The sequence below is a fragment of the Grus americana genome, chromosome 12 (genome assembly GCF_028858705.1).
Source record: "Grus americana isolate bGruAme1 chromosome 12, bGruAme1.mat, whole genome shotgun sequence".
Taxonomy (NCBI): domain Eukaryota; kingdom Metazoa; phylum Chordata; class Aves; order Gruiformes; family Gruidae; genus Grus; species Grus americana.
Window position 1 is genome coordinate 16,763,250 of NC_072863.1, and position 15,793 is coordinate 16,779,042.

The 15,793-nt window shown below is 41.1% G+C and overlaps 1 protein-coding gene across 3 annotated transcripts in view; it reads right to left on the reverse strand.

The window, feature by feature from the left end:
• The window catches only part of KIAA1210 (KIAA1210 ortholog), a 60,675-nt gene extending 50,585 nt beyond the window's left edge, over positions 1–10,090 (reverse strand). The window contains exon 1 of one of the 3 annotated variants that reach the window (XM_054839424.1): positions 9,923–10,090. The gene's annotated coding sequence lies outside the window, so the exon portion shown is untranslated. Of the gene's footprint in view, positions 1–9,739; positions 9,754–9,922 lie in introns of those variants that run through there. The other 2 variants (XM_054839428.1, XM_054839435.1) reach the window with 2 other exon arrangements.
• Positions 10,091–15,793: the final 5,703 nt, after the last annotated feature.

Consider the following 15,793-nt stretch of genomic DNA (forward strand, 5'->3'; position numbering starts at 1 on the left):
CAAAGCCTATCTCTGAAACTGAAAGTAGAGAGTGTAGTCAGGGGCCTCTAACTATGCACTGTATCAGCTTTTTATTCATGCATATAAGCCTGAAGAATTTGCCATGATACTTGCTCTGGAGTCTAATTATTGTATGCTGCTCTAATTACGTCTATTTTTACACTTTGTGTACAACGTGTGGGATTTGGGGCATTTTTGTTGTTGTTATTCCCTGTTAGAGGACTTCCTGCAAGCTACTTCAATAAAAAGCGTATTTCAAAGAAAGCAGCAATACATATAACCTCTTTGATTTCAGTGTTTTGTAATTCTGAGTCTGAGTTGTTTCTTGCAGTTTACCACAAACACTCTGTCTTCACCTCTGAGGAAGAAGCAAAGATAAACTTTGATATAGGATATCCAGTGCATTGCTGAATTCTAAAATACGGCCAAAAAGATACTGGTGTGCTAAATCTGTCCTTTGTGTCCCCACAGTCAAACGTGAACTCTTCCTGGATTATCTGGAGATGAAGGTCAGGCCACGTGTCATTCAAAAGGTAATTACCCCTAGATTTGCAACAGGATCACAGATGTAACCTCAGACTGCAGTGTCAGAAAATATCGATTGCCAAACAAATAATACACATAAAGAGATAGAAGTGTTTGTTAGACATTTTACAAATCTACAAGGATTAATATGCATATAAATATGTCATTTATTTATAAAGAAAGTAACAGCATCCCTGTATACATACACAATATAGCCAGGATGTGCTGCCTCTCACGTATCTGCTTTTTTCATCCAAGATAATAAATCTAAAATCTAAGATTTTAATGAGTCTGAATGAAAAGCAGATTATTTTTGACACAGTGGAAGAGCTTGGTATTTCCTGTGAAAATACTAGCATGGTCAATATTTTATATACTGGAAACTGTGGTTCTTTTGTCTAAGGGGGGGTAGTGCAGAAGCTGAACAAAGGAGCTCTATTTCTACACATTCTGACTTAAGAAAATACCATGTTAAAAAATATTAAGTTCCAACAACACAACTTTTCCTTCTTGGCGTCCAGGCAGGCACCAATATACAAGACCATCTGGAAAGAAATGTGAGAACACAGTATGTAGCTACAGGCACATGGACCAATGCCTAGTCTAGATGTCGAACATCAGAGGTAACAGTTACTGAGTCTAAACAAATATCCTGAGAAGACGTGAATAATGAATTGAGTTTTCCACACCCCATTCTTCCCAAATTCCCCTCTAGGGATAGATCCAGTCAATGTCCTTGCAACACTCTCGCCAAGCTCCCTTGGAGACAGATCAGACTGACATTGCCACTAATGCTTGTGCTATGAATAGCAATCAAGTTTAATGACTTCCCATGTATATTAGTTTTGCACTAATGTAGGCCCACCTCTTCAACAGAATTACTCCTGATTTGTTTGTACAGGTATTAGCAAAAGGAGAACCAGGGACTCACACATCTGGAATAATACTCCTAAAACCATCAACATCCTGAATTTCAACTGCAACTGAGATAAAAATTCAAAAGAGAAGGTCATCTCTGATACCATCTCACTGGCTGTAGGCTGAAGTAATAATACAGGAAATCATGGGCTGTGGGGAAAAGGCTGTCTGACTCCCGTGCCTGCAAACACAAGGCTAAAGATAAAGTGACCATTAACCTTCAGAGAAGGGCAGTAAGGTCCCAGAATGTCCTGCCTGCAGGCTTTATTGCTCCAAGGGGAAATGAACAGAAAAATAAAAGTCAAAACTGCATACTCTTGACATTTAACTCAAATTAGTAGGCAATAGTAACATCTCGCTTTCTTTGTTAGCTTTCCTCTGTATAAAGGCATGAACACATTACCTGGTTCATTCCACAAACTGCAAAATAAGTAGAAAGTATTGAATAATAATAAATTTACTCTTACCACTTGATATCTGCAAGATTAATCACAAGCACCAGACCCATGTCCCTCTGCACAGAATATAATATTACTCCATACTGCAGATACAAATGGGAGAACTGAGGCAGAGTCATTCAGTGACTATTCCAGAATCCATAAACTGCAACTGAATCCAAAGTTCCTGGTGCCTGGAACTGTGTTTTAGAGTCCTTCCCCATCCTCCCTTGCTCAATAAGGACAGCCAGAAAGACCCTACAAGAATAGGCACCCTATAAATATCCAAGATAACTTTAAGTTCACTAGCCAGCCTTCAGCCGTGGGAACTCTTACAGGATCACTGGCATCAAAATGCTGAGTTAAAATAATAATCAATGACCGCACTACATGATTTGCCTCAGCCTTTCCAGAGTTTTAAAATCATCACATAATAAAAAATACCTCATACTGAGCCAATTGCACCAGAACAGACCCATAGCACAGCAGAGTCCTTACATGGTAGCCCAACATATTACTCAGATTCAAGTTCTGGGAATCCTTAAATATCCCAGTGTGATCCCAATTGTCTCTTAAATATGCTGGAGCTGTTCCCATCATAATGGGAAGGGAAAATATCTAATAAATATCCAGAGGCAGGAAATAAGCTAATTGCAGAAGAATTTTACCTAAAACTGTTGAATAAGCTACAGTTCTGTGACACTAAGACACATAATCACATGCTTAAACTGGATCTCTGTTTGGTCACTCCCATTTCAAACAGTGCAACCACAGAGCTGGGCATACACTTAAGTAACGCTCTGAGCTGATGGGTCTACCTACCATCCCAGGATCAGCAGTATCGGAAAAAGCTACAGTTAAGAGTCACGACAAACTTAAGTCCATTGCTTTAGTATCTTTCTGCTTTACCACGGAGATTAGGGGATACCTACAGCTTTCCTAGGATAAATGCCACTCTCAGCCTCACCACAGTTTAAAGGCTGTTGCTAGCTTTTAAACAGAACATACTCGAGATCCACTGGTATTGGCTTCAGGTATTGAATCCTTGCTACTAAGCAGTTCCTTCCATCAAGGTAGTTTCCATGCAGCAAAATACCAGCCGACGCTGCAGGTCCAAACAGGAAGAAGAGCAGTTGTCACCATGCGCCATGTAGCTGAAAAGTCACCTACCCCTTCTACAGGTTTTATCAGCACCTGCGCAAGAACACAAACTCAGATCCTCTCATGAAACAGCTCCTTTCGATATAACATAGAGGCTAATATAGCTGATACTGTCTGGCATGGTACTAATTGAGTCCTCAAGGGACTCAATATATTGCCTGGAAATAAGCTAGTGTGAGGTCTAAAGATTAGCTATGCTTGTTCTGTGCTCAGAGAGCTCCCTTTAGTCATGAAAATACTAAGCAAGGCCTCCATCTACTAAAGATTATTTATACGTAATGTATATAAGACTAGATAGTATTTAAAAGCAACTAAAGATTGATGAGCTAAGTTACAAGATGGATTTGCACTGCTTTCTTGATTACACAATACCTATATCATAATATTTTCTCACTACGGATGAGATTTAATATTTCACAAAGGCAATTGCAACCAAGTACGAATGCTAAACACTAGCAAGACTTCTGGATTTTTTCCTAGATTGTGCAATGTTTTCTCACCATAAGTTCATATTGCTAAATATAATGGGATATTAGTAAAAACATCCAAAGGAAGTGCCATTGAATGTTGCAAAATAACCACTGGGCATCAGTAAAAATAGTATTAGTGATAGATGATCAAGCTTTTATTTTGATCAGAATCAGTTACAAACAGGAAATACGTTATCTCTGAAGAATCCCATGCACGTTACGAATGTAACACACCTCCCACCAAAATGAAAACCTGGTCAAAATCTGAAATATTTTTCCTTTGGAGGAATGAGGGCACATGATTGTGCTGATGCTGTGTAATGTATAGTAGAATAAAATCTAAGTCACACCCTGTGACTGTTTTTATCCCTTGTGTAACTGCAGAATGCAAAGCAGCGGCAATGGCCATGGTTGAGGGCCAGTAGAGCAGAAGAAATGTGATCACCAGAATCAGAGCATGTAAATTGCTTGTATTCCCTTTTTTCCTCTAATTCAATCCACAAAAGTTGTGGTGGTATGGTTTATAACATAGTTTCTTCATACTCATCACAATAATAACGGCTGGTTTGCTCCTTTTTTTCACTCTTTCCTCTATTTAACATGATTTTACACTGCTTCACATTAAAAAGATAATAAAAAAACCTTTTGCATAGCCTAGAAGCTTGACAAATCAACTAAAGCAAGAACTTGTGAGATAGTCTTTCCTTTACTCAGATTTCTTGCTTTAAGCTGATTTATTGTAAGAATTTAATGTATTTTCTTGTACAATAAGATATCATTTTTAATTATTGTGGAACCCACAGCTTTAGGAGTTTAACTTTCATTAAATCCACTCTTCAGTCACCACAGTAGCAACAAAGTAATAATGTACAAAAGATAGATTCAAAAAAAGAAAATAAGCATTAAAAAAATAAATGCTTAAAGAAGTACATGCTGGTAGTTAACAGGTGTATAAACAGTCTAATGTTGTTCTGCTCACTGTGTTGGTCTTGAACTCTTAAGAGCCCACGGACACGTTGCATTGTGGTTTTGAAATTTACTCTGATGTGGAAGAACTGCATGTCTACATCTCTTTCAAAGGACCAAAATCTTTAAAAATTTAAAGCTTTATTCATCTGTAAATAATGTCTTTCTTAATACATCTGCAAAGAAAGAACAAAGGGTTTTGGAAAGAACTTTCATTAGTATTGTACACAAGGCAATTCTGAAATGGCATCTCCAGCTGAGTTTACTCTCCTAATGCACAGGAGGTTTTCTATGCCCCATTCTCTATAACATTGTGTTGACATCTCCCTTTTTTTAAACTAAGATTTAAGGAATCAATTATATAAATCCACAAGCTCCCTATGAGGTGTGAAATTATTTGCTGGCAGACTAGAATATAATGTATAGAAGCAACAAAATCAAACAAGCACTGTTCATACATACTCCACGCTTGTAGCATGTTCCTGGGTAACTATACTACAGGTCTATAGCTTAAATTTATAAACTCGTGGACCATTTCTCAAATGTCAAGTAAACCACACAGCCTACCTCCCCTGCTTTCTTTCCCTCGCCCTTTCACTTCCTCCTACTGAGATAATGAAATGTATCACATAAGAAAACAGAGGGTAAATTCAGGAGAACTCAGAAATCCTGATGCTGCTTTGAAAAATAGGATGAGAGAATGTGTCTTCTCTAAGCCTTCCCCCTCCTGTCATTACCAGTGCTTAGGAATATAAGAATAGTTTCTTGAACCATAGGGATAAAATTTATCCTGACATCTCAAGAAAGAGCCTTAGACTCTTAGTCACCTGGCTGCCTGGGAAAAGATGCTGGTTTGCTAGATACCATGATCCAGGGTGAAACAAATGTCCCCAGATTGCACGGTAAGGGCTGCAGCTCCAACTCTGCTAAGCTAGAAATCTTAAAAAAAAAAAAAAGTGTTGGCACTCAAAAGAGCAAAGATTGGCAAAGAACCAGCCAAACTACAGCAGAACTAACCCCTTATGTGCTGGCAGGTATCCTTCCCACATAACCTACCCAGTGGAATACAAAAAATGATCTTGTAAAGTGTAAACTAGGAGAAAGGAAAGGACACACTTGACTGCAAGCTATTGTAACATTTACTGGCATATTATAGCAATAATATTTAACAGACTTCTATGAATGATGGCAGCCTCTTCTTACTAGTAAATATCAATTAAATTTAAGAAAGGCACGATCAGCAGAAAGAATGAAGGGCTGGAACAGCAGATGAAAAGCCAAAGAATGGCAGTGAAAGCAGGAGAGGCTGTATAACTCCTTGACATACCATTTTGCTGAGGTTAGCTCTAGAGAGGGCATCAAAGTTGTTAGCAAAATAAGTATGTGCACTAACCTCCATTTTCCCCCACAGGCTTTTAAGCAGCAATTTGAAAAGAAGCTGTGAAATAAGATCCTCATTGTTTCCTACAGTCTTAAGAGGTTAGAGTAGTGCAGCTACCTCCAATTCAGCACTCCTGAGTCAGCAAAACTATGGGATGGCTTAAACAAGAGGGTATGTTGAAAATAATACTTGGTGCCCTCTTCATTTTCAGCTTCTGAATCATTAAAGATCCCGCTTTCAAGCTCTGTGGCCAAGTATGATTTTGGCAGTTTTGCCTGGTTTTGGTTGGACAGAAGAATGTTCAGACTCTTGCACGATCACGTGGCTGTGTGAGCTATGACCTGATAAGATGTCATAAGATTTATGGGGGGAACTGCAATAGTCAGCAGGAGTGAGGGAGGAACAGTAGTTAAAACGATCCTTGTTAATAACATCAGTTGCAAATCTCAGTGTCTGCTGCTCGCCAAAGAGGTGGTTTCAAGTTCTAACCTGTAGCACTCCTTCCATTGCACATATAAGCTGTCAAGATATGGAGATAAACCTCTTCAGATGGAGAGAAATCTGTTTAGCTTTATGCTTAAACTACACAATAGATTGACCTTAAACAGACAGAATAATTGGCATAGAAACTTATCTGAGGGAATGATGACAGGACGGGACTGCATTTCCACTAAAACCCATGTGAAGTAACAAAATCTCATACAATGTGTTCAAATTCATTTAGAAGAAACCAATGAAATTCAAATGGTATCTATGCTTGTGGCATTGGCATTGCTTTTGAAAGCTATTTTAAACTTTAAGATAATGTATATGTATCTGTGTACGCATGAATCAACATGATGCTGGTGGCATTCCAATAAAGTCAAGCCACCAGTTCTTGAGTTTGGGCCATATCCAGAGCTCATTAAAATCAATGACAGTCTTTCCACTGAGTTCAGCTCTTCCTATCATAGCCTAGGCTTGCTGTCTGATGTACAACAGGGACTACAGTCACGCTGCTTTGTCCCGTTTGACTTACTGCACAGCTTGATGTTTATGTTACATAACTAAAGATATTGAGACCAACCACACCACGTACACTCTCCACAGTACAAACATAAGGATTACTGAAAATCCTCAGGAAAAAAAAAAAATCAACACCCCAGTTTGCTAAACCAATGTGTACTTTCTTTTCATTATATATGAGAGTTCATATAAATAAATAAATATGAATAAATCTCTACACACTTCAACAAGATTAGATACAGTCAGCATTCTGGTCAAAGTTGTAGTGGATTTTAGCAGAGATTAAGCAGTAACAATTAAAGATGTGTTTGTTGGTATTAAATGTATTAGACTTTCACATACACAAAGTATTGTGCACTGAGTGCCCATTTTCACAGCTGTTCAAAACGGAGTAACATCTTTGCCCTTCTCTTAACACTTATGTATGATCCCAGTATTTTTGCAGCTAGTGCTTTCTTAGTGAAATATTCTAAGTAACTGTTGATGTCTAAATAAATTTATTTAGAATCTAAATAAATGGGCCTACATTGAGCAGGTCTTTGGACCAAGTAAAATTTCTTGTTTCGTCTTTGACTGTCATACATCTTCTGGTGAAAGAAAACATAGCTGTGCATTTGTCTGCAGCAAATTCTGACTGGTAAATTAAGATACATTTCAAGTAGAGACAAATATTAACTTTGAAACAGAAGCTAAAGCCAGTAAAACTTCTTAAGTTGTAAAACCTAACTTTTGCTGGTTAAGTCTGCACTTACTGGCTCCTAAAAAGAAGTCTAAAAGGGGATCAACTTCCCAAATGTCTGAATACAGCCAAAAACCTGTGCTGTGGGTTCCAAAGGACAAAGAGTTTTGAGTCATCAAATCTGTACTGGGCATATCTTCATCTTTGTGGTCACAGGAATCTGTGACATTTCATTTTCAGAAAACTTCCAACAAATCTTTGACAGAAACACAAGCAAACAGCTTAAGTGGAAAAGTCTTCCAACTCACGATGATCTAAAAAACCAGAGGAGTTTACTTTTGGTTCATGTAACATCCAAGTAACTTGGTTTTGCATAGTAGAAAAAGCGTTTATATACATAGAAAATCACATAAATCTATATATATACTAAACTTGAGTCAGTCACAAAGTCCAAGGTAAGAAGAAGTGCTTTGCACTTTCTTATACTCTAGTGAGTAAGAACTGAGCCAACTTTGAATTTTGCAGCTATGGACACAAATCCTCTGTTGGGCTGGATAGCTCTGGAATCCTTGCAAAGGTCACACTTCACCTGTGCAATAGGGCTGCATTTTTTTATGACTGTGTAGGAGCTCAGTCTGGAGAAGTGTAACTGTGTTGATCTTGCAATGTCATCTACGGACCTTCCTTAGAAACAGATGAGCAATTTCACTACGTCAATGTAACTTTTCAGATGCAATATTTTTCAGGAATTGGCCTGAAGCACTAACAAAGTACTGGCCTGTACATTATATAGCTAGAAGTCCAAACTATAAACAACCAATCAACCAAACAGTGCAAAATGTGATTCTATGCCCATGAAATCACTGGATTAATCTTTCACTGCATTTGTTTTATAACAGCAAGACAAGCATATATTTGCATTTCTCATCTTACAATGTGTCTGCAAAGGTACTAGAGTCCTAATTATCATTTATTGTGAGAGAAAAAGAAATAGAAAACTCAGGTTCATTAAGCTGTTAATAAAAGATAATGCCACCAAACTTGCCTTTCTGTTTTAAAGGTTCCTAACAGTATACTTCAAGTAACCTGTAACCTCCTTCAATTTCCACCAAATATCAGAAGGACAATACAAAGTGTAAAAGATCTACAGTGATTGTAATCCCAAGCGGCTGAGAATATGTGTACTAGGCTACCTCTTTCCAGGTCTCCAATCTGCTACACCATGTCTGAAATTAATAAAATCCCATCCAAACCTGCATCAGACAAGCTCTGATGATTACGTGGGTCTAGGCAGAGGAATCCACTCACACAGAGATCTCTGTAAAATGTGGTGCAAGGACATGGCACAATGGCACGGCTGGAAGGGGAAAGGGACATTTCAAATGACATTTCCAAGAAAGTAGTTGGACTACACTACAGAAAAGACTAGAGGTGGTTCGCTGGGGTTCTTGGATACTCTGTGCTCATACCCTGCCTGCAGCTTGTTACCTCTATGAAAGCACTTGCACTTACATGAGCCACTCCTACTTGCACAGGGATAGTTATCATGGGAAATTCATCAAAGTCATTACATGACTAAGGCTTTACACCTGCATACAGTTGTTTGTAAGATCAAGCTCTTAAACTATGGAGTGCATCAGCAAAATAATCATGAAAGAAATTGCACTGTAGGTGTCTTTTCATTCTACTACAAGTTATGGATCCGATCTGCTCCCTTTACAAGACTCTGATACTTCTCTCACATCACCACTGCATACTCACTCAGATCACACGGATTCTCCCAGTCCCCAACACCAGTGTTAAGACTTCCCATCTGGAAGACAGCCAGCAATTCCACTAACAAAGCAAAAGATAAAATAAAGTCCAGCTCGTATTAATAACCACGACTACTCCAGCTAACTAGCATAGGTTAAAAAATTGGTTTAGGGCATAAAATGTAGAGATCTGACCCCGAAAGACTGCAAGTCTGTAAATCAAGGATGAGGATGCCAAGTTAGTTTGACAGACTGACCCTACATTCGCGGGAAGAGAAAGGAAACGTTAGGCAGCAGTTGGTGAATAAGGCATTTGAACAAAGAGTGCATGGCAGAAAGCTCACGCCGCTCGCGAACGCCACAAAACATCCGTTAGCGTTAACCCAGTACTGCCAAGCACTGAGGGTTTCGCGTGTGCAAAGCTCGACCCGAGGAGCTCTCACCGGCACGGTCCCGCTGCCGAGGGACAGGGAGGGCGGGAGCAGCGGGCAGGAGTCCTTGCCCTGCCGGGGCAGCGGGCACGGAGCCGCCCGGGCTGGGGCTTGGCTGGGGCCGTGCCCCCCTCCCGGATATCGCCTCCCTTGCCTTGCCTTGCCTTCCCTTCCCGACCCGCCGCCGCCACTCACCGGCTCCGCCCGAGCGCCCCGCTCCGCACCCGCCCCCGCCCAGCGGCACGCAGCGCGCGGCCCGGGCACCGGGTCTCGTGCACCAGGTAGCAGGCCCCACCTCCCGCGCACCGTGTTAGCGGCAGCAGGGGAGTTGGTCGCGAGTGGGAGCGAGCGAGTGGAGCAGCACAGACCCCTCCGGAGGGCCGGGGAACGGCGGCAGGAACTGGCGCGCAGGGCGCCGCGGCGGGGGCCTCCCCTGAATCCCTTCGGCACCACCGTGCTGGGACCGCCCGTCAGAGCCGGCCGCGCTGCCTCCCTTAGAAAGCGACGCTTGGCCGGGGAAATCACGTTAAATAAAATGGAGGGAGTTGATATTGCAGGAATTTGGGTTCCTTTGCCTTCACGGAGTGGGAAAGTCTGTGCTATCTCCAAGGCTTCCTGGGCTTCCCCACTGGGTTGGCGTCCATGGAATCTTACAGACAGACCTGGGAGACCCTCAGCTGTGTAAGGCAGGCCTACAGCATGAAGTAGCAGGCAGCTCCCTGGCCTAGCTCCTGAAGCACAACTGCTTGGGAAAGCATTAAGCTTGATGACCTAAGACATCTGCATTCAGCACATCGCCTAGAGGGTTTGGGGCACGGTGCAAGGCATCTTCTCAGCGTACATAATTTTGTGTAACATCTGTCAGGCTGTGGGATGACTTTGAGGGTCTGAAAGATTTTCCCATTGAGGACGTTGCATGACTAGAACAGCTAGAACAGCACCAGGCTGGGAAATTAATGGCATACTTCCCTAATGTGTTGAAAACTGGATTCCACTGGATCACTAGGTAGCAGTCTAACTTTGCGTCAAACCAAGCACGACTGAACTGTCTTCAACTGTTTAATAAAAATCAGAAAACCAAAGATAAAAGGAACCATTTGTGGAACAGACAGAAATTCGGCTTGCACCTGGAAGTGTATCTGATCTAACTAGACACCTACATGATTTTGGGAAAAAAGCAAGTGATATTCCTTCTGCATGTCTGTCTTCCTGCTGCTGCTTTCTTCTTTTTACTCAGTCATCCTCATCTTGTCTGTGCTGCTTTGGATGTGACCTCCTAACCAAAGCAGACCAAAGAAAGGCAGCGAAAGCCCTCTTTGTAATCAACTAGGGGTGTTAGAAGCAGATTTCAGCTAAACAAATTCAAACTGAGATGAGAATCCATGCCTATCTTTTTGCATTTCTGCAACTGAAATGTTGCAAACCTAGAAAACCCTGCCATCCTAGTTTATTGATACGTCCCTTCTTCTAATTTTTAAATCTATTAATGTTGAAGCTGGTTGTCAATTCACATTGAAACAGACGGATCTGCTCTGTAGCAGAACTAGCACTCCATCATAGCAGCAGACAAACGACAGGCCCTACTTGAGGGATATAGTGACACAAGTGAAGATTGCTCATGCATTCCAAAATGCAAAGTGAATGTCTCCAGCATAAGTGAAAACTGGTCCTTGTGAAGAAGCCATGTACATGCAATGGATATCATTTCCCTATCTGACACTAACAGAGCAGAGATAACATTTCCTACTCCCTCTAACAGTGCTGCTGATTTGACTCAATCTGTGAATCCACCAAGTTTCCTTCATGTCATCCAGTTATTTTTGATACATAAAACCCTCCTGGCTCATCAGATCTGTAAGCAAATCCAAGCAGTTATTTTCAGGAAGTCAGGGATTTTATTTACTCTTTCAGTGTCAATCAATGTGCTTTCTAGGGATACTGAGACTGTTACATTGCAAGAATCACATGCAGACTTCTGTTTTCTTTTTTCCTTGCCTCTTCCAGAAGTTGCTTGTCCAGACTGTTTTTGACATCTGCTGCCTTTCAAATAAGGAGCCCATACTGAGAATTCACACCCAGATTTTCATCTACAGTTAAAAGATAAGACATCTCCAAAACTTCCTAGTGTGGTTGCTGTACATACTGACCAAGCAAGCTTTCTTGTCACAGTGATGGTCAGTCCTGTTCAGCATGACTGAATCAAAAACCATAGTCCTGGCAGCCTCAAAGACAAGTGAGCAAGGGGGAAGGTAAGGCTGGGGAGGGGGGAGGTTTTAGCTGCAAGCTCACATCGGTATGTTTCTGAGGAAAGCAATTCTCCAGCATGAGCAGTCTCTGACTTTCCAACCCCCTCCTCTGACACATTTTCTAAAACTTGGTAAAAATTCCCATCTGGAGCTGCTTTATGCTGCAGATGTTTACACATCTTTCTCCAGGAATGACAAGATCTTGATAGCCTTCAGCATAGCATCTTCTTCACATTGCAAAGTTCTTTCTTCTAGCACTTAGCTGGATGAAGAACACAGCCTGAAAGTCAGAAGATGCAACTAAAAAATAAAAAGAAATGTAAAGAGATGGAAATAAAAACTAAAAAAAACCAAACCCTAAAATAAAAAAAAGCAGTCCAGCAGAAAGATGTTCTATGCTTTTGATCTGAGGACTAGACATAATTCAGGGCATTCTTAGGTCACGTGCCTGCTCAGCACCTGGAACAGACATACTCTAACAGCAGCTTAATATAATGCCTGCTGCCAGCGTTAGGAGTACATTTGACCTACTGGACCTCTGCAGTTTAGGGAGGGGTTTAGTTTTCTTGGCATTGGTGGGCACTAGTCAGTAAAGGAAGAGTGAGATTACAGCTCCTCATCATTCCTTTCTTTTTCCTTGTTGGTACGTTAAATTATTACCAGAAGGGAAGAAGGGAGAAGTAATACCTGTATTACACCAGCTGTGAGAAACAGGCAGGTATGATGGAGCTTGCCTACATAAATTTATTGGATGGACTCATATAATATGTTGTCTCTCTCTAGAGGGCTTGAATTCCTTGTGTCCCTGTAAGGCACATTTAGTCTTGCTTTTTAGTTTCTTTATTTAGTGCCCTGAGAAGTCTACAGACTCCAAGAGGCCATTAGACCGCAAAGCAAAAACTTCTCTCTATGGCTGCTACTTGATGTTACAAGCTGTTTGTAATGCAAGAATATCGTACTTTACTGAAGTCTCTCAAATTCTCAGGTGGGACTTACAAATCAGACTTTAGGTGGGACAGTAAAGATCTAACTTGCCAGTGGTTTTATTCATCATCAGTTCTCAGTAAGCTCAGAGACTAAGATATCTCATCTCTACTTCAGAAACCCCAGGTTCTTGCAGGTTGAATGAAAGCCAGCAATAGTTCCAGGTGACCAGAAGCTCTGGCAATCTGCTCACAAGCAACGCAAATCAGGCATCAGTATCTTTGCAAAGTTCTGAAAACCATCTTGCAGTCATAGTTTAAATTAAAATTGTCTGTCAAGCAGGTTAGAGAAAAGAATTCCTGTGGACAGCTTCCAAAGGAACAATGAGAGAACATGAAGACCAAAACCAGGTTGGTAACAATGGTCCCTTTGTTGGACCTTGGTCAAGCTAAAGTGTATCACAGGGAACCAAGGCAAAGCACATTTTGTTTAGAAGCATTAAATATGCTCTAAAAGATTCATTAAATCTACCAGACAAGTTCCAAAGTGAAAATAGAGCCAAAAAAAGAATGCTGATGTGTAGTAGAGCTAATTTTGCTTTATCTCTAACAGATTTATGCTGGTTATCAGAAAACAAGTAGGAATATTTTAAAACTGTTTGAACTATTCTGATTTGCAAGGATATGAAAGTTATCTGAGTTCAGTGTTTTCTTCAATTAATAAGAGCATTACATTAGAACTGTTTTATTAACCCATCTCATAGATGTTGTTAACAAAATGGTTTCAAGAGGAAACTATTGTTGTCTCTACAATGGAGAGGAAAACCTGTGTGGGATTTAACTGGTTTATGGCTAATGCCTATGGTATTTAACTGGAGCTGGGGCCAACTCCATTCTGACTAGAACCTCAGTTCCGTTTAAAGGAATTGCCATGTAAGCTTGCTAGCGAGAAATGTATAACAAAGGGTTCATGAATTTAGATAATTCTGACTGATGTATCAATTTTATTTACACCCATTTATTTCTAAATATCTGTTCTTATTAAGGAAGATGCATTCTGAGACATATGAATGTTTTTTGATATGCTGCAAGGTAAAAAAAAGAGCTTGAAGTTGGGCAACTGTAACTTGCGGGACCAGTGCTTGTATGGCAGATAACTTGATATTCTATCAATTTTGGCACTGTTTCCTGGCCCTTCTTTATCTAAGAATGAACTGTTCTTGGATGGTTTCTCTAGGATACTAGGCATAAACAGAGCTGCTTTTTCCCTCCCTTCAGTGTCTGGTTCATGGTCAAATTCAAGGTTGGGGTTGTTTTGGAGTCTGGGTTTTTCCTCTCTCTTGAACAAAATGTATTGTAAAAAATGAAAGAAAATTCTCCCTCCAAATTTCTGGGGTTTTTTACATCTATTCCTCTAACATGTAATATCAACATGATAAAGTGTAATAGTGTCATGTCTATACTGAGCAGAATCAACTTCCATCTAGGTAATACGGCTCCTAGTTTGAATAATACTAAAGTTTCAGAGATTTGTCTAGTATCCTAAATAGGGTCAAAACCAAGACCTACTTTATTACCAAATACAAATCTCAGTCATCAGATCAATGAAACAATGAGTTTTTCAAGTCACACTACAGGTGGAAGCAGAAGTCAGTGTATATCATGAAAAGACAGATCAAGGTTCAAGTGCTGACACAATAAAACAAGGAGCTTCCCAAACCAGACAGCAGGTGGAACCAAATACCCTACCTTGCAAGAGCCAACATGTTTAAACACCTTAGTACTGAGAGGTCTTGAGTGTATCCCAAAAGGCAAAACTCTTTATCAGTAGCCTCGGTGGCCCACAAAGTTAAAATTTGCCTAACACTGAGAATTAGAAAGTAAATGAAATGCACTGCTTTTGATTCTATTTAACAAAACGTCCCAATAACAGGTTCAGTAAAAGTGACCTTCATGCACTGAGGCAGTGATATGAACCACCTTCCAAGCTACAATGCAAGATCAAGGTTGATACACTGCATTTCTTCTCCACATGCACCCTGAGTGATATTACTTCCTTGTGCAGAGGGAACGATGATATTCTGACTGGGCACTGGTTTGTGTTCTTTTTGAAGGATGGTGAGGACATGATTTGCAGAGACAACTACTCAGACCCAAAATATCACTTCTGCTTTCTCACACCTGATACCAAGAGGCAGATGACACCAGCAGTACTTAGCCTTATTCAGGGCTCCATTTGCTCCATGTGAACACCGTATTGAGTAGATAAATCAAGTTAGTACTTCCTTCATCTTAAGTCTTACTTCACCAAAATTTCCATTGAAAAGAAGCCTGAACAAAGAAGTCCACAACTGGACACTTTTCTTTTTCACGTTATAATAGTAGCTTGTGGTTGCTGCTTTTGTGGCTTTTGGGGGGCAGGGAGTATTATTTGAATGGCAAACCCGCAGAAATCTGGTAATTTCCTCCCTTTTCTCCTACTTTTGAGTTTGGCATGACCGCTAGTACACACTGCAAAAAGATACAACCCCGTCAGGCAAACGAAGATGCGCCCTCGCACAGGAAAGGGACCGGCTGGCTCTCAGCCGGCCAGCGCGGCAGCTTTGACGCGGGTCTAACGCAACTCCGAGGTTATTTTTGCCAAAATTTCTGTGAAACCGTGTGCAACGGAGCCGCTGCCGCAGCGGCCTGACCTGACCTGCTGCCGCCTCGGCGGGGAATGGCGGCCGGCGGCGCCCTCCGTGGAACCGTCCTGTCCTCAGCTGCGCGGCGTCCCTCGCCGGGCCGAGGGCTCGCCGGGCGGCGCCCGCCATCGCCTGGCTTACACCACCACCTACTGTCAGAAGTAGGTTTAGGAGCCGGCCGGCGCCGAGCCCGCCTCACACAGAACGGCGCCC